The 23,697-nt window shown below is 36.0% G+C and overlaps 1 protein-coding gene across 4 annotated transcripts in view; it reads right to left on the bottom strand.

The window, feature by feature from the left end:
• STXBP4 (syntaxin binding protein 4) overlaps window positions 1-23,697 on the bottom strand; it is a 208,642-nt gene that overhangs the window by 33,250 nt on the left and 151,695 nt on the right. The gene's annotated exons all lie outside the window — the stretch shown is intronic.

Below are 23,697 nucleotides of genomic sequence, written 5' to 3'. Positions count from 1 at the left end.
TTCATACTCAGCATCTTTAGAACACAATAAATAAGTCTTCAGCAGTTAACAATCTGCTTTAGTTGCAATAACTGGATTATGACTTGTCATTTACATGTGGTGAGCATTTTTGTCAGCAGGATTCAAGCAAAAATTTGTGTTGCAGTGGATGGTTTTTGCCTGAAGGCAGAAGGATGGACAAGATGGCCTCTGCTAGTCTATTCTGGCTCTAAGTTCCTTTAATTGGCTCCCTTTACGTTCTTTCACTCAGCTCCACAGGGAATCAGACATGAGTGCCAGATCAGCAGGGGTTTGAAAGTAGCTTTTGGATAAGACAAAATTCCTTATTAAGTTTGAAAGTTTAGCAAAGTGATTTACAATGGATTGTGGCATTTTACTTTGTTAATTAAGAATTTTGTGCACTAAACATAAACGGCCAAACAATTTGCTAAACTTAGCTTCCATTTCTGTAATGGGATTGAGAATAGTTAGCTATAAAGAGATGTGGATTGACGTAAGCAAGCAATATTTGGCCATATTTCTGTAAATGAGTACATTTTGGCCCTCATCATACCAAGAGAACAGCCCCAAGTTGAGGCAGCCACATTCTCCTACATTCTGATTTGGGGTGGTGCGTTTCTAGAACACAGTGGTTTCCACCCCTCTGTTCCATCCAAGTACTGCTGAGGATTTTAATCCAATGTTTGGATGAGTTCTTTGACACTGGCTTATCACGACTCAGGTAGCCTACCTCTTTGGAAAGTAACTGAGCTTTAACAACAAATCATTGACTTCCTTTCCCCAAGTCTCAGCAAGGGGCAGAGCAAAAGTGCAGGAATGGTAACTATTTTTGTTTGTTTGCTTTTAGAGGCAGGGTTTCTCTCTGTTGCCCAGGCAAGAGTGCAGTAGTGCAATTATAGCTCACTGCAACTCTGAACTCCTGGGCTCAAGTGATTCTCCCTCCTCAGCCTCCCAAGTAGCTGGAACTATAGGTACGTGCCACCATTCCCGACTAATTTTTTTTAAAATTTTTTTGTAGAGACCAGATCTCACTATGTTGCCCAAGCTGGACTCAAACTCCTGGCCTCAAGTGATCCTCCCACTTTGGCCTCCCACAGTGCTAGAATTATTGTTGTGAGCCACCGCGCTTGGCCTAACAGTAACTATATGAATGAAATAAAACCTTACTCTATCGCCATTTGCTTCTTGCAAACAGTCTTTGAGAAGCAACTCTAAGGATGATGTTTTTGTAATTATGAAAAACAAGAAATACACTTTACATTGTGTTTATTTCCAGACTTTTACCACAAGTCATACACACCTTGAGCAAAAATTCTGTAACTATTTCCTTTGTATATTAACACAGGCCACCTTGAAGTTTCTATTCTCTCTTAATGAACAAATGTTCCTCTTATAAGTAGAAAATAAGCACTTCCTAGAGCTTGGCTTAAGCAAATGACTGGCTTCCTAAAAGCCTCTAAGTGACTGTCACTATATGTCTCCTCTAGTGTTCACTGCAAGCACATGCTCAGCCAGATGCGCCATGATAAACCGCTCTGCTGCACCAGTTCAAGTAGATTTATTTTCTGTCTTCACAATTTCTGCATCTTCTTTTATAGATCATTTCATTCATCACTGACAAGCCCCTCACCTGGAGGGAAGAAACTGATGACTGTACCTAAGAACCTTGGTTTCATGACAAAAATGTTCAGAAATACCAGGATTTCCAATCAATAAGACAAAGGCAGCTAAAAGTTAAGTAGGAAGTTATTCTAATGTGACTACAATTTTTGTCTGCTAAATAATTTGTCTGATCAGTACAACTGAGTCTGTCCTTCTAATTTCTTAAGTTACAGATACGTTCTAAGAAAAATAAAGTGGACACTTTCAAGGCAGTATCTTTTAATCTACAGGATCATGTGAAAATTGACACTAACATTGGATTACCACATCCCCTGTGCCATCGGAATAGAATTTCTGCCTTGATTATTTCCTTACAACTATTAAAAAAGAATTATAACTTTATAACAGACTTATAAAGGTACTAATTCATAGGCATTTAAGTCACAATGGTTATTCAATGACTGCAGCCATAAAGATATCCCTGGATATTAAATAACGTATATAACTTATTTTAGAAGATGTTCTCTGAGAAAATAAATGTTTCTTTTTAGGAGACTGAATAGTTTCTTATAGTTCATGCAGATTTTATAGAATCTATTATATAAAAGACAGACTTAGAGACTAAAATGATATTAATTAATCTCTCAGTGATAGTTCAGTAATAGAAAACAATCACTGTCCAGTTATAAACTAAAAACACAAATAGCCTACCTTATACAAAAATAGGACTTCTGATTTCCACCAGCTTATTGATGAACTCAGTTTTCCATTAGTAAAGTTTCATTTCTTCATAATAAGTGATTTGGATATAACTAACATCATCTAAATACTTTTCAATAATCATTATTGTTTTAAAATTTTCCTACATTTACCATATCTTTATACTTGGAAATATACAATGCTTCTATTTTTTCTTTTCATATTTGTTTTAAAAACGTTATGACAACTATAACAACCTGAAATTTTTTTGATTAGAAGTATTGTCTTGAACCCTCCCATAACATTCTTTCCATCAGTGATCATCTGTTTTGAATCAATAACTTCATAGTGATGACTCCAAAATCTTCATGAGTATCTTGCCAAAGTAAGAGTCTTAAACACATTCAACTTAGAATAGTGGCTGTTACCTAAAACTCAACATATCTGAAACCAAAGTCATTACGTTTCCAGACAAAATAGTTTCCTTTCTAATTTCCCAGTCTATTTATGTATCAAATATTTTCTTTGTCATATCTGGCCCATGTATCATTCATTAAATATTTATTGATCCTTTATTATGTGTTCAGCATTTTGCTAGATGTTCAATATACAATGATAAATAGACAAGACCCTTGATCATATGAAGCTTGAAATTGACATAAAGACATTATTAAAAATAGGAATAAGTTCTATGAAAAAAATACGGAATACAATGAAGGTAAGTCATAGTACAGAAAAAGGCTGAACTCCCTAATGCAGAAAGAATTCCTACAAATCGATAATCAGATCAATAACAAACAACAAAATAGGCAAAATATGAAACATTTAGGGCATGAAACACAAATGAACACGTGAAAATGTTTAACTTCATGCTTAATTAGAGAAATAAAAAGCTATTATGAGATACCATGTTCATCTATCAGATTAGCAAACATTAAAAAGTAGTTTAATTAGACACAGCATTGATGGTGTGAAGAGACAGTCATTCTCACATATCGATGGAAGTATTAAGTACAACATATTTATGAGGAGAAACTTGTAAATACCTATCTAAAATTTTCAATGCTAATAATAATGAGTTGACATTTATTGAGTGGTTAAATTCTAGACACTGTTGTAAGCACCATACATGTACCAATACACTTAATCCTAACAAAGAATCTATGAGAAGTACTGCTATTATCCCTATTTTAGCAATAGAGAACTGAGGCACAGGAAATTTCAATAACTTTCCCAAGGTCACACAGCTAGCAGGGGAAAGAGACCAGATTCTTCATCACTCTGTTGAACGATCTCCATATAGCTTAATCCAGCAATTTTTCTTGTGGAAACGTATCCTATAGATATGCTTTATTGACAAGACTGTTCATTGTAAAAACAAAAAATTGGAAATAATCTAAATAACCATCAATGGGAGCTGATTAAATATACTATAATAACAGAGCCAGATGTATTTGAAAAACATTTGTTAGTGTTACAAAATTGTTACAAACTCAAATAGGTTTAACTTTTAGCATCCGACATGCTGAGCAGAGCAGAAGGAGAGAGGGAGGGAGGGAGCGTGGAGGTGTGGGGGGAGATATCTCTAACTCACAATTAATAAGGCTTTGCTAAAGAATATAACATTCATCACATAAATGGAATTTTCACTTGATTTGCAGTCAGAAAATCTGAATCCATATGTAATGTTCTTCAAATGCAAGTTGAATAACCATGGGAAAGTAATAATCTTATGGAATCTGAACTTTCTATATAGATTTGTCATTTATGTAGTAGTGATGACAACAGCTACTATTCTAGCTTAGGGGGTTAGCATGATACTCTTATTAGATAACATGTAACTACACAATGATATACAAAAGGAGACCATTGTTATTAATAGTGATGAAATTAACAGCCCTTTCTTCATTGCTTATGGTTCTGGTGATTTTAGAGTATTTTGGATGCTTAACATAGGAAAGTGTTTACAGGGGAAACCTCCGTTAAGGCATAAGCACATTTTTTTTTACAATCCTTTCCTCAATACAGTCTCTGTTTTACTCATGATAACATTCAGCAAACGAATAACAGAAACTAGTGGGACACTCTGACCCTGATCCAGTAGTGTGATGGTAAATATTTTAACAACCAGCTATTGGGGGAGGGGGCAAGCCTTGATTTGCAACATTTGCTCAGTTTCATAGTGCAAATACTATACTATGCCTATTTCGAGCTACCAATGCGATGCCACTGAATACGGAGATGGGAAGAAATGCATAGTAATACACCATGATATACAATTCTTAGATACAATAGATCTAAATAACCTCAAGAACAAAGACAATTGTAAAATGCAGGAAAATAATTAGGAAGTGGTTAGGTTTTAAAATATTTATTACCATTTCTTTTAATATAATTTTCAGTTTAAATATTTTAATTATTAATAATGACTATGTTTGACAATTGGCTCCCAAAATTCTTGCAAGCCAGTAGAAGCCAGCTCAAACATACTACTGTGGCTATCCATCTCTTAGCTCCCTGGTCCCGTTATGCACAAAGTTCCAAAAATCAAAGGACAGCAATGCTGTTTTATCCAATAGATGATTACATGAAACTGATAGCAGCTTCCAAAGGTGTAAAGAATTGTTGCCCTAACAATAAACTATGTTTATCAGATGTTTACATGTGCTTTCTACTATTTCTGACATTCTTCTAGGTAGTTTATAAATATTATTAATTCATTGTACCATCACAACAATTTGAGATAGATACTGCTATTAACCTCATTTGCAGAGAGGAAACTGAGGGATAAAGAGGTTTAAATAACTTGTCCATTGTCACACTGCTGATAGTGCAGTCATGACTTGAATGTAAGCATTTGGATGCCAGAGCCTATGCTTTTAAGCACTGTGGTGTTGCTTCTTTTCCCTAACTCCTGTTTGCACTGCCAATAGTCAAGATTAAAACAATCAAATAATACTTTTGCCTAACTCTTTAAAGAACACAAAAAGTAAACTAGATTCCCAACGTCTCAATTTGTGCATTATTATCCAGAGCAATGCTCTTTTAAAAGGAACTGAAATCATTTCTAGGCTTCAACACAAAGCAGTCTATTTTAGAGACATTACATGTTTACGATTGTACAAGTTAATTTGTAGGTCTGAACTGCAGTGCCAATTTAAAAAGAACTACTAGCTAATTTTCCTATGAAAAAGGGATCTATTATAGTGAGAGATGGTTGCCACCTATAAATAACCAAATAATGCAGTATTTCAACTATTAAAATAATTTCTAAGAAAATAATTGAAAAAATGTATATATTTTCTGAATTATGATTTAAACATTCCTTAATATTGGCCTTGTAAAAATGCTATGTGTTAACAAACATGATTTTGGATCTGTGACTTGATTGTTTTACCACCTGGTTATATACATCATTGTTGTTTGAGAAAAAAAAAAAAAGCAAATGACATATATACATATATAATTTTACATATTTTGTGCATCCCAAATTCAAAAGTTAAAATGTTAACGTAATTAGATATGAGCTATTTCTAGTTAGAAGTCACTTATCCAGCAATTGAAAAGCTATAATATATTAAAGGAACAACATTGTAAAAAATTTCAAGACGTTATTTGGTGGTTCAGTCTACTTTATGTGTCAGTCACTATATTTTTTGCCAACATATACTACACCAGTTACCAGTAAAAGAGAAGGGGAAATGCCAACATTCATTTTCTGCATTTATCTTCCCAATAGATGCAAAATTCAGTATTTTTTTTACAGTTGGAGTTCTCTCACTCTCAGTTAAATTGTGGAGTCACTTCCTCGAACTCTGATGTACAGACATTTAAGGGGCCAGTTTAAATGTTTTCTCTTACATTGCTAACTCTGATCTCATGACCCAGACTGAAGATGAGAATGTGGGATTTCCCCAGCAGTTGTTTCTGGGCATTTATATTATATAATGCTGGGGGAATTATCTGGGCTAAGGCACTTTGATTTGTTTTGCTTAAAAGCAGTAATATACAACGGACTTTATTCTGTGCACTAATGAAACTCAGCATAAAACTTGCTGAAGCTTTCCTCACTAGAGTGTGAGATCAGCCTAAAGACAGAGCTGAATAATAGGATGAAATGATCTTCTCATACTCTCTCCTGCCAACAATCTTTGGTTATGATTAGTCATCTAATAAATTTAATCGATGTAGAGAGTAATGATGAATAACACATCTGACTCTCCTCAACCCAACTTCTTACTTTTAAAAGGCTCCCCACCCCATACATCAATTTCTCCAGAAATTCTGAAGTTATATATAATTGTTTTGGATGAAATAATGGATTTTCATGTCACAAATCAAATGAAAATTTGATCCCAATTTTGTTTTACAGTAAAGCATTTTTTTTGACATCTACTGTACATCAAGTGCTAAGCTAAACACTTTAAATTTGTTAAGAGATAGTTTTCACTGGTTATCTCATAATACATTTCATATAAAATAACTGTGTACTTCATTTAAAAAAAAAGCCTTTCAGTACATTCACCCTATCCTCTTGTAGCTGATGACCTTGCTTCTTACCTCACTAAGAACATAGAAGCAGCAGGAAGAGAACTTCTAGATTCCCACCACAACATCCACCAACAATTCACATACTCCGCTTTTCTCTGTGGTCATACCTCATGCAATCCTCCCATCTTACTTACTCAAAACTTCAATCCAACAATTGTCCGCTTTCTTCCCTAACATCTATGTTCCCTCCCTGTATTGGGTCATTACCATGGGCATAAAAATGAGCTGTAATTATCTTCTATCTTAAAAAAAAATTAACGGCAAAACTGTCTTGCCCTCACATTTCCTTGCAGCTACGACTCCATTTCTCTGCTCTACTTTATAACTAAACCTTACAAAAACCTTACAAAAATGGATTTGTCTACATTCAATTCCCCTCTTTTCATTCATTCTCTTTTAAATCAACTCCAGTGAGGCTACCATTTGCCCTATGCCACTAATACAGCTCTTGTCACTGTATGTCCAAAGGTCAATTTTCAGTCCTTAGCTTCCTTCACTTATGACTGTATGTGATGCTGTTGATCACTACCTCCTTGGAACAGTTTATTCGAATGCAAAGACACAGCTTTCTCTACGTTCTCCTCTGTCACTGGCTGTTTCTTCTCTGCTCATTTGCTACTTTCTTCTCATCTCCCCAGTCTCTAAAAGTCGGACTGCTCCAAGGCTTGGTTCAACTCCTCTCTGTCCTTCCTTTCTGTTCTTTTCCTGCTTACACTCATTTGTTAGGTGATCTCATCCAGTTTCTATTTAAATACTATTCATAATGTGACCCAGAATTCTCTATCCCCAGTCTGGACCTCTCTCCTGATTTCCAAACTGGCAAATTCAGGTGCATGCCCTCTCTTCCTCTATCATTGCATCACTTTTAAACTGAAGGTGCCCATTACTGATCTCCGACTCTTCACCCAAACCTCGCCTCTCAGCTCTCCCCATCAATTTCTATCCTTCCAGTTGCTCAGGCCTAAGACACATCCTTGACCCTTTTCATTCTTTTACACCCCATATGTAATTAACCAGCATATCTTGGTGGCTTTGTCTTCAAATTAGTTATAGAATTTGACCACTTCCCACAACTTTTAGCTTTATTAAATTGGTCTATCCCTTACCTAGATTATTCTGATAGCACTCTAACTGGTATCCCTGCCACAGTCTACTCTCAAACTAGTAGGCAGCATCATTAAAAAAAACAAAAAGTCAGATTATGTTCCTTCTACATGACCTGCCTCCCTCATCTCCAACTTCTCTGACTTCATTTCTTAATTCTTTATGTTCGATGTGCTGCAGCTGCATTGGTCTCACACTGTTCCTTGAACATAGCAAGTATGTTCCTGCTTCAGGGCCTTTGCACTTGCTAGCCCTTCTGCCTAGAGAGCTGTTCCCTTTGAATGCATGGCTCACTCTGTCATTTCCTTTCAGGGTCTGCTCAGATGTCATTCGATCAGTGATCCCTTCCCTAGTCACTCATAAAAGAGCCAGCTCCCTTCTTCTCCAACCTCTGACACTCATTATCCCCCTCAACCTGGTTTCTTTTCTCTCTCTTTCCTTACTAGGATGCAAATTCCATGAGAGGAGGTACTGTTCATTCATTGCTTCACTGCCAGTATTCTTGTGGCACATGATATGTTCTTAGTGGCTGAATTAAGGAATCAATGTTTACACAATATCTATATTTATATAAATACCTACTATTTAATAGGATATAAAATTTGGGAGGAAAGTTCTTTAGAAAAAGATGTTGAAAGGGTATTTAATAAGATAATTGGGCCGGGCACAGTGGCTCATGCCTGTAATCCCAGCATTTTGGGAGGCTGAGGAGGGTGGATCATGAGGTCAGGAGTTTGAGATTAGCCTGACCAACATGGTGAAACCCCGTCTCTACTAAAAACACAAAAATTAGCAAGGCGTGGTGGCACACACCTGTAATCCCAGCTACTCAGGAGGCTGAGGCAGGAGAATTGCTTGAACTCCGGAGGCAGAGGTTGCAGTGAGCCGAGGTCACACCACTACACTCCATCCTGGAGGACACAGCGAGACTCTGTCTCAAATAGTAATAAGAAGATAATTGAAAGTGAGGCTGTAAAAGAATATGCTGAAATATTTGAATTATTTTCCCCAAGAGTTGATATTCTTCTTTTCCTTATGGGTTACACAGATGAAGAGGGGAGGAGCTCTAATTTACTGTGGTATACAAAGATAACATGATGTTTTTAAAGAACTGCTGTTGGCCAGGTGCAGTGGCTCACATTTGTAATCTCAGCACTTTGGGAAGCCGAGACAGGTAGATCACTTGAGTTCAGGAAAAAAAAATGCAAAAAATTAGCCAAGCATAGTGGCATGCACTTATAGTCCCAGACACTTAGGTGGCTGAGGTGGGAGGATCGCTTGAGCCTGGGAGACAGAGGTTGTAGTGAGCCTAGATGGCGCCACAGCACTCCAGCCTGGGTGACAGAGCCAGATCCCTGTCTTAATGTGGGGGTGAGTGGGGGGACCACTGCTGTTATTACAATAATAAAAATATTAAGGGGCCAGTGGCTGTTGAACATTAATTAATGGAACTATTGGAAAAAAATGCACCTTCTCTTTTCTGTTCTATTCAGGAAAACTGATTTAGTGATTAGAGGTGGTAAAGTTGCTATCCAACAACCTTGATTTACACTGGTTAAGAGTAATAGCAGCATGTCTGATAGTTCAAAATGGACACTACCATTTGTTTGTAACAGGTTGCCTGAGAGCAATAGGTAGACATACTTGATCTAAGAAAATAGGAACAGCAGCTTGCTAATTAGGTCAAAATGCTAGATTCAAAACTGACAGAGAAATTAGTGTGTCTCAAGGTGATTTCATAAATATCCCTATGGGATGTCATTCACTTTATACTACCATAGCATGTTTCTAAGAGTACCCCATACCAGCATACCAGAATCCTAAAAAGACGACATACAAATGGCCAACAGATGTATAAAAGTGATTCACCATGAATAATCATCAGGGAAATGCAAAATAAAATCACAATGAGATATCACTTCACACCTGTTAGAATGGCTATTATCAAAAAGATGAAAGATAAGCATTGGTGAGGATGCAGAGAAAAAAGAATTCTTGTACACTGTTGGTGGGAATGTAAATTAGTACACCCATTTTGGAAAATAGTACGTAGGTTCCTCAAAAACTAAAACTAGAATTACTATATGATCCAGTAATCCCACTTCTGGGCATAAAAAAAAAAAAGAATCCTTACAGGCTGGACACGGTGGCTCACACCTGTAATCCCAGTACTTTGGGAGGCCAAGGTGGGCGAATCACCTGAGGTCAGGAGTTCAAGACCAGCCTGGCCAACATGGTGCAACCCTGTCTCTACAAAAATACTAAAAGTAGCCGGGCATGATGGCAGGTGCCTGTAATCCCAGCTACTCGGGAGGCTGAGGTGGGAGAATCGCTTGATAGCGAGTGGTGGACGGTGCAGTGAGCCGAGATTGTGCCATTGCACTCCAGCCTGGGTGACAGAGCGAGACTCCTCAAAACAAACAAACAAACAAACAAACAAACAAACAAACGGGCTATGAAATCTTATAGTTGTGTCCAGTGATAGACTATATTCTAAAAAGAAGGAAGAGAGAGAATACATAAAAGGGATTATAGGAGGCTAAAGTTAGGCACAGTAAAGTTGAGCAGGTAAATTGGGTTTGGAGGTGGTAGACTCAAATCTCCAGACCCCACCTCTCAATCTGATTTGGAATCTCATACAAGCAATCTCTGGTACAATGGATTAAAATCTCCCTCACATTCACCCAGCGTGGTAACTTCCTGAACACTCTCAGCAGTGCCTCTCTCTCCTTACCTGCCCAGACTCTGGATCTGCCAGAAACTTCAACTTTTTTGACTTTCATTTGTTGAATGTCTACTGTCAGAGACCTGGTATAATGGTACCCAGATTCAGGACAGTATCTCACACATAGTGGGCACTCAAGAACTATCTGTTCACTGACTGTAGAAATTTGCCTCCCACGAAGACTGATGATTTAGTGAATCTTGCACATATTTGAAATTTTACTGTTGTTATGAGGTCTTTGAACTCACCAGGGGAACTTATAAATATTTGTACAACTGTTATTTGTGGATTTTGACAACAGGGTAAGGAGGATCAATAGACATACAATTTTAGAAATGCTGTCACAGACTAGATGAAATGAAGTCAAGATCATTGCTGTTTCTGACCTTGAATATAAATGAATATATATCATGAAACTCTAAACACCATTGATCCCTAATCATGTAGCATTTGTTGTTACTATCTTTGTCTTTTAAATTAAAAAAAGTTTATCTGAAAATCTGTTAACAATCTCACATTACTTTCAGGTAAAATTTGGAAAAAAATCATAAAAATCCCTGAAGACATTTGCCTTTAAGAGGATGTTTGAAAATTTTAAATGTGTTTTTAAAAAGATTTAAAGAAAAACAATAAAAACACCTTCATAGAGGGTTATTTTTTCAAATAATAGGTCTCATGAAGTTAGATAACTCAATAGTCGTTACATTAAAGAGCTACAAACTTAAATAAAAGTGACCCCAATTTTGCTTTTTCTCTTCTGCAAAGAACATCGGTTCTGACTGTATAGTTTATCACTGAAAAAATTTAATCATTTAAATTCATCCATGGATGGATTAACATATGTCAATCCATGTTTTCAATAGTCTTGAAAGACCGTTGAAAACATATATCCCCAGAAAGTCACATCCTTGAATGTTCACAACAGTTTTATTCATACTAGCTCCAAATTGAAAACAATGGGAAGATCCATCAAATGGTGACTGGATAAACTGTGGCATAACAATACAATGGAATACCACTCAACATTACGCATACAAGGATGAATCTCAAAAGCCCTACACTAAGTGGAAGAAGCTAGAAACTTAAGTCTATTTATTCCACATTTTAGAAAAGGTAAAACTACAGTGATAGAAAGCAAATCAAGGGCTGCCTGAGACAAGGGATGCTGGGGAATGGATTACAAAGGAGCACATGGAAAGGTTGTGAGGTGGTGGAAATATTCTAGGGCATGATGGTGGTAGTATAATGCAGCTGTCTACATTTGTCAGAACTCATTGACTTGTACACTTACATTTTACTGTATGTAAATTATATCTCAATTTTAAAAAGTGGGGGAAATATCCTGAACCAGTAGTATGTGCAATCCCATTAAAAAAGCTGCAGTATGGGCAATCCCATTACAAAATGGCTGCAATCTTCCTTTCATCTTTATGCTGTGTCAGTCCCACTTACTGTCATCCACTGAGCTATTCCCTGGAGCATACTATAGACTTCTTTTCCTCTCTGCTTTTTCAGATACTGTTCCTTCTACCTGCAATGCTCATCACTATGGAATATAGAAACCCAATAAGCACTTTGGAATGATTTCAGGGACAACAGTCATGCACCAGAATCTCCTTGTCCAGCTGTTAGCAGGTCTTTGATTTAGGGATTTCTTCAGCTGGGAGATCTACCTAGAAATTCTTTTGATGTAAAATTTGCTTACAATGAAATGTACAAATCTTAAGTGTATATTTACTGAATTTTCACAAATGCTTATACCTGTGTAACCCAAACCCCAATCATGATATAAAATATTACCACCACCCCAGAAATATCCCGTTCCTGTTTATTTCTACTTCTGTGCCCCATGAGGCAGCCACTGTTCTGATTTTTTAAAAGGTATAATACTTTTAGCATTTCCATTTAGTTTTACAAAAGTATTTCTATTTCTCTGCTTAGAGATCTTCTCTTTCCATTTATTATGAACATGTTTTCCTTCACTTCATTGCCTGTAGGTATAACAAGCACTTTAAAGTCCTTATTTCAACATCTGGTCTTTTGGAGGTTGGCATCCGTTGACTGTCTTTTCTCTTGAGAATTGAGTTACATTTTCCTGTTTTTTATTTTCACACTGAGTAATTTGGGATTGTTTTCTGGAAATTATAAACATTATACTGTATAAACTCTGGATTCTGTTACACTACTCTGAAGAATGTTGATCTTTTTGTTTTGGCAGGTCATTTAGTTGGTTGGACTCAAGCAGTCAGTTCTATTTCTTAGGCAGCAGCTAAACCTCAGTTCAGTTTCCCTCCCCATTCCCCTTTGCTGGGCTGTTTGCAATGTGCCCTGTATTTGTGTAGTTTGGGGTCAGACCCAGAAGCTTGGACAGAGTTTATATGCAGAATTTGGGGGTCTCTGTCTCCAGTGGTCTTTTTTCTGGGATTTCCTCTCTGCCTTTCCAGTTGCCCCAAACTTCATATGCTAGTTCTACAGGCCAGAAAGACTGCAAGTTATCAGTTTTAACACTCTAAGTGTCCTGCTAGGGTTTGGAGTAGAGTGAGGCAAGCACTGTCTACATACAAAATTTAAGGAGTCACCCTCCCTCAGGCTCATGCAAGTGCAGGGTCACTACCTGAGACGGAGCCTCCTTAAGAGGGAGGTGCACCCAGGGTACCTTGTTGCCTTACCCTAGTCCCAGCCCTGGGTCCTGCCATCAATCTAAAAGTAGAACGAATAGGAAACTTATCCTATGTTGGGTCCTTCTTCAAAGTTTTGACGGATCTCCAGAATTTGCCTGGTCATATTCACTTTCCAGAAGCTTAAATTTTTTTTTTTTTTTTTGTATTTTATCCAAGGTTTACAATAAGTTTCTGCAGGATGGTTAGTCTGTCAGGAACTTACTTAGCCTTACTGGAAGTGGAACTCTCAGATGCATAGAATTTTTGAGTGAAAAGAGATCTTAGAAATCCTCTAATTGTCTCATGTTACAAACTGGATACTGACTCCCAAAATGGGTGGAGAGCTTTGTCATAGAGTCAATTAGAGGAAAAGATAGTAATCTAACTTCTACTTTAGTGATCATCCACTATGCCATTCTGCAATAATGCTGAATGAAAAGAGCAGCTTCTCTGCAGAGTGTAAAATGCTGCACTCAGACCTTTCTTTCACACGTAAATAAGTTGTACATTAACTTTCAATTATTAATTACCACCTGCTTAACAGTTTAGTATTGGTATAAACTGAATGTTTCTGTCCTCTAAAAATTCTTATGGTGAAGCTCTCACCCCTGTTATATGGCTGCATTTGTAGGTGTGGCCTTTAAGGAAGTAATAAGGTTAAATGAGGTCATAAAGAGTAGGGCCTTGATTCCATAAAGTTAGTGTCCTCAGAAGAACAGAGACAAGAGCCACCCCACCCCTCCTCTGTGTGCATGTACAAAGAAGGGTCATGTGCAGTCATCTACAAGCCAAGAGAAGAGACCTCGAATGAAGCTTACTTTGCCACCACCTTGATCTTGGACTTCCAGTCTCCAGAATTGTGAGAAATAAATTTTTGTTGTTTAAGCCTCTCAGGCTGTGATATTTTGTCATGGCAGCCTGAGCAAATACAGCAATAAAAATGGATCCAAATTTTGCACACTGTTAAATCAGCTTACTTGACAGAATTACTTCAGTCTGACTACACTGTAAAGGTAAACTCATATTCTTCTCTAAAAGAGCTTGAACTCAGAAAAATAAAATCTACCAATCAATGCAGTAAAAAATAAATTTGAAGGATAAATGTAGCACTTGAAGCAGACCCGTTGTGAGGCTGGAAGGCAAACAGTGTTTCTAAAACAATTTAATCTCATTGTATTCCCTACTTTATTTTTAAAATGTTTATATATAACTATTAATAAATATCACAGTCTATTCTGCAAATGCCTTTAAAGGGTCATGCCTTCCAAAACAGCATGTAAACAGGTACCACGCAAAAGTAAGGCCTGAACACATATCCTTTATTTGCAGACTAAGCTTTCTGATCTATCATGAACCTCTGCTCATCTTTTCTCGATTTCCACATCTTTCGACCTCACAGCCTGTCTTATCATTTGGACCTCCATCTCATTCTCTCAGGTCCCCATATAATGCTGTTTTCCTGTTTCTTCTCATGGTATCATGGGGCCTCACTGCCCCTTTTACCTAAACACCCTTGATAAGATCTTTCCATGGTGACTGGCTTGGGACCTTCTTGTCATATCTTAGGCTGACACAATCTAGCATAGCCTAGATTTATAGCAACCAATGATTATCAAATAAAATGTATTAATAGAAATTGGGAGGTGTTAAGTACAGTTAGAAGTGTATTATGCATTAGAGTTTCAAGTCATATTTCTCATTTTATCTTATTCTTTTTTTTTTTTTTTTGGAGACTGAGTCTTGCTTCATCGCCAGGCTGGAGTGCAGTGGTGCAACCTCGGCTCACTGCAATCTCCGCCTCCTGGGTTCAAGCGATTCTCCTGCCTTAGCCTCCTGAGTAGCTGGGACTACAGGAGTGGGCCACCACACCCAGCTAATTTTTTGTATTTTTAGTAGAGACGGGGTTTCACCGTGTTAGCCAGGATGGTCTCAATCTCCTGACCTTGTGATCTGCCCGCCTCGGCCTCCCAAAGTGCTGGCATTACAGGCATGAGCCACTGCGCCCGGCCCATCCTATTCTTTTATATTTGTTGTTTTTGTTGTTCATTGCTGCTTGCTGTTGCAGCCAGGTATAGTGCATTATTGTAACGTTAGAACACAATATTTAATTTCTACATTGCAACTCTTTTATCTCTTCTCTTCGTCTGGCAGCACTTAGTAAAGAAACCAATATAACAAGAAGCTAAGAAATATGAGAATTATCTCTCATTTGACCAGTGATAGTAATTTCTGATTAATTAAGGATAAAAACCTGCTTGCAATTATAAATAGTCCACTTTTATTTCAACACATTGATTTGGTTTGATTGATGCAGTCAATCATTCCAAGTAAGCCAGGCATCAATTCTGCTACCTCTTCCCTTAAATTTTCCCTTTCATTGAATTATCTTAACAAATTACTGGACACATGCACAAAAACGCTGCTATGTTTAGGGATCCTGATATGAGAAGTACTTTGGCAAGAACTTATCTAACTACTAGGTTAGATCTTGGGGTTCTCTGGGTAAAGCAAGTTTTGAGATTAAAATTTGAGCATACTTTTCTTCTTAAAATTGTGTGTCGGCTTTAACTGATAACAAAAAAGGAGAGGGATAATACATTTACAAGGAATATAAACTCCCATAAATGTGAATAAAACAAAGGAGGAATTAGCAAAATCTCTAAAAGATTTTCTAATTAAAAAATTTAGTTTTCTACTTTTAAGTACACTTTGATTTGAGATAATGTTCTTTAAGGATATATTTTAATGACTGGATAAAATACTTGTAACTCAAAACTTTAAGTATTTATAAAAGAGTGCTTCAAAAGCACTTAAAAGTTTCTTCTTTTACTTTAAGTAATCCCCTTATAATTTTAATATTTTAATCTGCTTTGGAAGTCATACACTAACACACACAGACACATATCTCGATATGTAAGTTGACAATCTAAACTATTGAGTGCTTCTTGTTATAATTTTTATAAATTCAAACTAGATGGAATTTAAATGGACTGCTTTCTATTAATTATCAAATTAACTGTATGGAGTAAAATCTGAATTCATTTTTAAATATAGCCATATCTGATATAAAGTAAACATAAAATGTTCCAACTCAACTTTTTGCTTTTGCCAGTGTAGACCACATTCCTTCATTTATCTGTGCATTTGTACAATATAGACTCCATTCCTTCATTTATTTCTGCTTAGAGTTACTCTTTCTTTTCATCCGCCTTGTGAGCTTCTGCTCATCAATCTAGAATCATGATTGATGATGAAGATAGAAGATGATACTTCCTCTGTGCATACTCTCCTAATTTCTTTGTCTGACTTCATCTTCCCCTCCTCTATTGTACTTCTGTGGTTTGTACCAGTTTCTATCACAGCAATTAACACTCTACTGTGGAAACCATGATTGTGGACAATGACTGTATTTTATCCATCTTTGTGTCATTTTCTGGTACACAGCTCAGGCTTTGGTGCATAATAAATGTTTAACAACGGTTTGTTGAGGATTTACATCCCAAGAAGTAAGACATCTTCAACACTTTTTAAAAAGCAATATTGTCTGGAGGGATTTAGAAAAAAATGTGGCATATTAGTTATGAATGATTTCGGGTAAAAATTACAGATAACCCAAGTAGCTGGGAAAACAGATAGGTATTTATTTTTAAGGAGCCTAAAGGTTGCTATACAATACCATGAAGTCTCAGGTTTTTTCATCTTTCTACTCTAGTATCCTTTGGGTGTAAGTGGCTCATCCCTACACATTTCGTCTTGGGGGGGGGGGGCAAAAAAGCCCCCAATGCTATAGGCAACATATTCGTATTGAAGGCAGGAAGGAAAAAGAGGTGGTCCCAGCTCCATCTGTCCTTATCCACTAATTAAAAGTTTCCCCAAGCAGAAGTTTCTAAGCAGACTTTACTTTATATCTCATTGACCAGAACTGGGGTGGGTGGCCACTCTGTGAGGCAGGCTACCCCTGAGAGGACAACTGTCTGACTTTACAGTTTCTAATGCAACAAGCTGGCTAGGACAAAACACCAAGTTTGCCATAGATTACAAAAACAAAAACAAAAAGACAACAGAAGAGTGGATTAAGGGTAATTAAGATATTAAGGTTATCAGGTTTGTTGAAATGAGTATGTCAGAGACCCTGGGGATTCTAGGGTATCAGTGCAATTTGGTAAATAGTTAATAATTCACACTGAGATATTTTCTCAAGATTGTGGTTGCTTATAATGACATAATGAGATGTTTCAATCTTGCATCTCATCTCTCTCTCTGTGTGTTTTTCAATTATGACAGTTTTCCTTTATCTCCCATTCACCCCAACCTCACTTTGGTTCCATCACTGCCATTCAAAATTTCTCAAATATTAAATGTTTCATTCTCTATAAATGCTTTCTTGATTTTAAAATATTTTTTCTCATTTCTCTGAGCTATTAGCTCATTGTACCATTCATGAAATACTTAATATCTTAAACTTTGCATTACAGTAGTTTGCACAACTCTTTTACTCCTCTCTTCCCACAGACTGCAAGCTCTTTGAGGGTACTGAATCTTCCTCAGTCATACTAGGTTCTGAAAAATTATTTTCTGAATTGAATATTTAATTCATTTCATTTGCTTAGTGTTAGAAGGAAGAAAATGGGAGGAAAAACCAGCATGTATAAACACAGGGCCACTGCTAGCCTATGTTTATGTTGCAAAAACTAGAAGAAAAAAATTCCATCATGTGTTGAAATGCACTCCTTCTGTGTGCAAGGGCTAGAAAATAGTGCCTCCTTTGAGCTGATGCAACTCTGAGGGCATGGAACTTGTAGGGCTAATGTTCTTTCTGTGCAAATTACTTAAAAAAAAACACAAAACACTCTTTCTTCTAGGAAACACAGTCCTGTACCAGAGCATCCAGTTGGGTGAACACAGCAAGGGCTGGATTTCAGTCTCCAATGTACTCCCTTAACCTCTGCTTATTGCACAAAATACTCAATGCTCTGCAGCAGCCATTTAGAAAAGATTTCAGAAGTTCCATTTTTACCCAATATATCTACAAGTATTTTGTGATTTCTCCAGGCTCTGTTTGTAAAGATGGTAAACTCGGAGCTTCATGTTTTTGAATGGGTCTAATTGTCCAAGACACTTGCTCACAATTGAGCCAAAACTTGTCTTCCTATTTTTCCTATCTGATGACCTGAGACTTCTGATGCTAGATATAATAATCATGTCTCAAAGCACAGTACATATCTCTGGCAGGAAGCTGCCTCCTAAGCAATGCATAATAGAATGGAATGTAATTATTTATAGGTAGGTACTACCAACACTGTATTTGGTTATCCAACCTCTGTGTGAACGTGATGTGGGCTCACTTGCCATCCCATATGGCTCACTGACAATTTGACTATTAAATACGGAATTTTAATTTGAAAACATTATTGATAAAAAACAAATGCTTGCAGCTAAATGTATAGACAATAAAGAATGACATTTAAAAGGTAGCAGTATTAAAAATCACTCTCTCATGTCCTCTAAGCATCTTGGCAAACGCTTGAAATTAAGTTTAAAGAGGATTTCAGAAAATAAGGGAAGAACACCTTTAACTTATAATATTTTCTACTTGAGAAGTACACTTTAGTAACCTTAACTGTGGCTATATGTTAACAATAAAAGTGGGATTATAATGATTTTACGTGATGTGTCATCAAATACATTTTAAAACGTTTTCTGTATAATTAAAGCAAAGAAATACAAAGGCTAGCTATAGAAACACAATATGCATATGGTTAGAAAATTCAAAATATCCAAAGACTCATTTTTTTGTTTGAGGTATTTAAGTATTAGAAGCGTGAAAGAAAAGGAATTAACTAATATTGTAAGATTTCATTTATTCAATGATAACTTATTAATACATTTTGGTAAAGAACATAAACTGAGTTAAAGTTTATCTGTATTAGATACAGTAGAAGATTTACTGTCAAAGTGTCATATACTTATGGATATATTTTTATTTTATATACTTATATATTTTATTTTAAATCAAAACATATAAATATATATTCATTTGCCAATCTTTATTAGGCCAAAGTCTTGTCTTTGTTGACTGACTTCTGATTACGGTTCTGTATTGTTCTTCTAGTTCTAGGGTTCTTGTATTGTTCAGAAATCATACTAAAAATATATCAGCTATCATTTCCAGGTGGGGTTTCTTTAAAGTGGCTTGAGAATTAAGAATGGTTATAAAATAATCCAAGGGCAGAATCCTTCTAGACTTCTATAATTTTCTCCCAATCTTTCACAGATGACTCCTTTACAATCCATCAATAGTATTAACTCACCATTATCAGATCTCTCTAAAGCATTGTACTTCATTTTTGTAGAAACAACTTTTTCTTTTCATATTCATATAACTAATTTATAATAAGCACAAATGGCACCAATCTTTCTGAAAATAAAAATGATATCTATTTTAACGGGTAGCAGTTTAAGTCCATGATAGTACCAGGGAGAGGCTTCTTAGGCACAAGCCGACATTGCCCATGGGCATCGATGTGCTTTATAGAGGGAATGGATGAGTTGGCTAATCTGGCAAGTGGGTTAAAAATAGAGATCTGTTAGGGGATAGACCTAATGTAAATGATGAGTTGATCGGTGCAGCACACCAACATGGCACATGTATACATATGTAACGAACCTGCATGTTGCGCACATGTACCCTAGAACTTAAAGTATAATAAAAAAATACATACATACAGTTAATACAGCTTCCACTTTTTGGAGAAAGTGGTTCTAAAAAATACTAATGGTGATGGAGTCTTTTATAATTTAGTGAGAAAATTTTAAAAAGTTACTATCAGGACAGATACTTAACTACTGAAAAGCATATCTATTTAAAGCCATTTTTCTTGGTTTCTATAATACCACATTTGCCTAATTTTCCTTCTATCTTTCTGAACACTCCTTTTTAGCCCAGTTTCTTCTTTCAATAGACCTCTAAAGGTTCCTAGTGTTAAGTCTTGGATCCTCTTTATTTCCCTACATGTACTTTCCTCCTAGGTGATCTCACCACTTTCATAGCTTTAAAAACCATATATATGCTAAAGATTCTCAAATTTACTTCTCCAGCCCAGCCCTTTCTTTTGCCTCCAGACTGGTATAGACAACTTGCCAATAACATCTTGACTTAAATGTTTCACAGACAACTTATACTTAATTTTTTCCAAAGTTAAGTTTTAATTTATTTCTCAAAAGCTGATCCTGTCTGCAATCCTCCTCGTTATAATAAGTAAATCTGTTCTGGCCTCCTTTCATTTCTCTGAGTAGGCAGCTCTTTGCTTCAGTCTGGAATGCTTTCTCCTTAACTCATTAGATGGTTGGCTCCTACTCATCTTTCAAATCTTAACTTAAATCTTACTATGAAGACAGACTTTTCTCGTCCTCCCTCCATTTCTATCAGAGCAACATGTTCACTACAGTCACAGCACTTTGTCAGTTTGAAATTACATATATATTGATTTTCCTGTTTATTGTTTGCTTTTCCAACTTAAATCATAAGCTCTATAAAGGTAGGGATCGTGTCTGTTTCATCCATCTTTGCATACTATGGGCCTAGCAAAATGCGTGACATATCATAGGTCCTCAAAAATGTTTGCTGAATAAATGAGTAGTGTTTTAGTTTTGCTCTTTAGAACTTACCACTATTTGTAATTACATCAGTAAGCTTTTATAAAATGTCCAGTTATTCCCTAAAAAGCATATGTTCTAGGAAGATCGTGCCTGTTTTATTCCTCATTCAATACAGTGTCTGACACATAGGTATTCAATCAATATCTGTTGGTGAAAGGAAGGGAGTAGAAGTGATGATACAACTGAGGGAGAGAAAAGAACCTAAAGGAGACTGCTTTACACTAATGCTCTGAGACTATGGCAACAATTCAAATAAATGCTAAAAACATTCTGTCCATCATTCAGTTGTTTTGCCCACATAATGTAAACATCTGTACCTTTAGAAATAGCTAGATCAGTTTTTCACTTGTAAAGCAGATGTTCAAAGTTATTTTAGATACAGCTGAAATTAGTTTTTTTTTCGATTAGTGCAGCAAATTTGAGTAGACTTATGTTTCTTAAAGATACGTAACTTTAAATGAGAGCTGTGCTATTTAGTCAAAGTCAGGGTGTTGGGAAGCCTTGATCATGTGATGTGTATTCAGTCAAATGACCTGGAATTGATCCAATTTTCTAACAGTAACATTATGGTACAATGGTTGCCAAAGACCTTTGGTCATCATCAAAATCTGAATGGGCTACAGAGAAAAAATTTTACAACTAATCTTTTACACTATTGGCTGAGAGAAGAGGAGAGGCTGAAATCTGTCATATCACTTGACAAGTAATAGAAATGGACAGCTGTTCTCTTTCCATAGCTTGAATACCCATTACAAAATGAGATCATATGGTAGACTGTAATAGCAGGAAAGACTCTTCTAAGAGACAATAGATTAAAAAAATTGCTTAGTAAAATGTCAGAGTCACAGTTTTTGCCTACCAAGAATTTCAAGATTACATCAGACACACATAAGAAATTCATGTACACACAAAAGCACATTATTATTTTTAAAAAAACTTGAGTAAATCTTTAAATATTTACCTCCTGAGAAATTTCCTTCTAGAAAGATTCTTAATTATGCTTATCTTATTAACTCATCTGCAGTATTATAGCACTATGTACTTGTTTTTCATTAATGAAAGGTTTCATTAAAAACTTTACAAAGATAGGGCCTCTATGTAGCTGACTCATTTTATTATTAGTGGTAGGTGTGCAGAGAAGGAATACATTGGTTTTCTACAGGAAATACTACAGAGATTTGAAATCTAGGTCACATAACAGAGCCCTGCTATAACAGAAGAGCACAAAGGCCCAATGTTTTTTTGGCTTCCACTCAAATAAGATAATCATGTTTAAACAAAACTTAACAATTGCCTGCTTTGCAATTGCATTTGACAGTTATAACTGTCATATAATTATCCTTTTTGATCTCTTCACAGTCTTAACATATTACAGTTATATACAAGGAAGTTTACATTCAGTGTGTACTAAGGGTAACCACTAGACAGAAAGCCAGATACTAAAATTTGTGCTTCTGTGAAATATTTAATCTGGAAATCCCAAAACTGTTTTAAATATGAATTAAGTGTCTGTAGCATCATTGGGCAGTAGTAGAGTTAAAATGGGGAAACTTGGAGTGTCACATGGCAAGTCAGCAACTAAATAGAAGAGATGCCTGGTACATTCTAAAAGATTTGCTTGCCTTTGTGGTTTTCTGAATGTGATATTATGGTAAATATATATCTATGTGTGGTGATTTAGGCACTAATGGTATTCAACACAAACACCAAAAACATATTTTGATGATAAAACATTTAAATTACATTCCCAAATGCAAACATGCTCCATAGCAATAATTTGAGTACATTTATCAGATCTTTGAGAAGTGGCAATATTTCCTTTGAGTATTAAAAATATATGTTTATAAATGTGTATGTTTCATTAAGCTTTTCAGTTCTTGAGACATAAGTAGCTCAGATATTTCAGTTAAAATAGAAGCAATCAAATAAGGCACCACTCCCTAGAGTTTGTCTTTACACCTATACTGGGTTACCAAGTCTTAAACCAAACTACGACCTCCTTCAACAATTCAGAAAAGAATTGGAAGGTAAAGTCTTACTCTGTCATTTCCAACCATGATTAAACCTAGAACACAAATCATGTCTGATTAGTCAAATTTAGTTCAGCTTTGAATCCTGAATTGTACATTTGAAAAATAACGCTAGATGCTGGAGGATAACATCTCTGTATCATAACAAATGACCCTATTATTCAGATCTGCATTCCTTTGCACTTGCCTTAAAATTTAAGTTTCAGATTCATTACTGGAAGAGTTTTGCTGAGGAATTATTACTTTAAACTGTGATTGGGTTACAGATTAAAATATGCCAGTAAACATTTTGCAGTAATTGTATCACTGCATTTTATTAAAGAAAAAAACAAAGGTTTACTCCAAAGAATAAAAAAGAGGGGATAGTTAAAAATTTAGAAAATACATGAACAAAATCTGCGCTTCTACTTGGGAAGGAGTAAATAATTACACGCTCTTTAGAAGAAAACTTAAGATGAGCTAAGGCAAGTTGTTACACAAATGCAACCACCCTGTTAGTCAACCCTGAACAAATGAAAACATACAAAGAACTATAAGATTGATTAGATTAGAAAAATACAAGCTTTTTCTCTAAATCTACAGAAAGCCATATTCTATACTGATATATTTTTCTTATCTTTGGATTAAAAAAAGAGCTAGGTGGTTTTAGAACTATGATCATGTGTTG

Source organism: Hylobates moloch, unplaced genomic scaffold (assembly GCF_009828535.3).
Source record: "Hylobates moloch isolate HMO894 unplaced genomic scaffold, HMol_V3 SCAFFOLD_10, whole genome shotgun sequence".
In the NCBI taxonomy this organism is placed as follows: Eukaryota; Metazoa; Chordata; class Mammalia; order Primates; family Hylobatidae; genus Hylobates; species Hylobates moloch.
The sequence above is the reverse complement of the archived record's forward strand: the minus strand, read 5'-3'. Positions and strand labels throughout refer to the sequence as shown.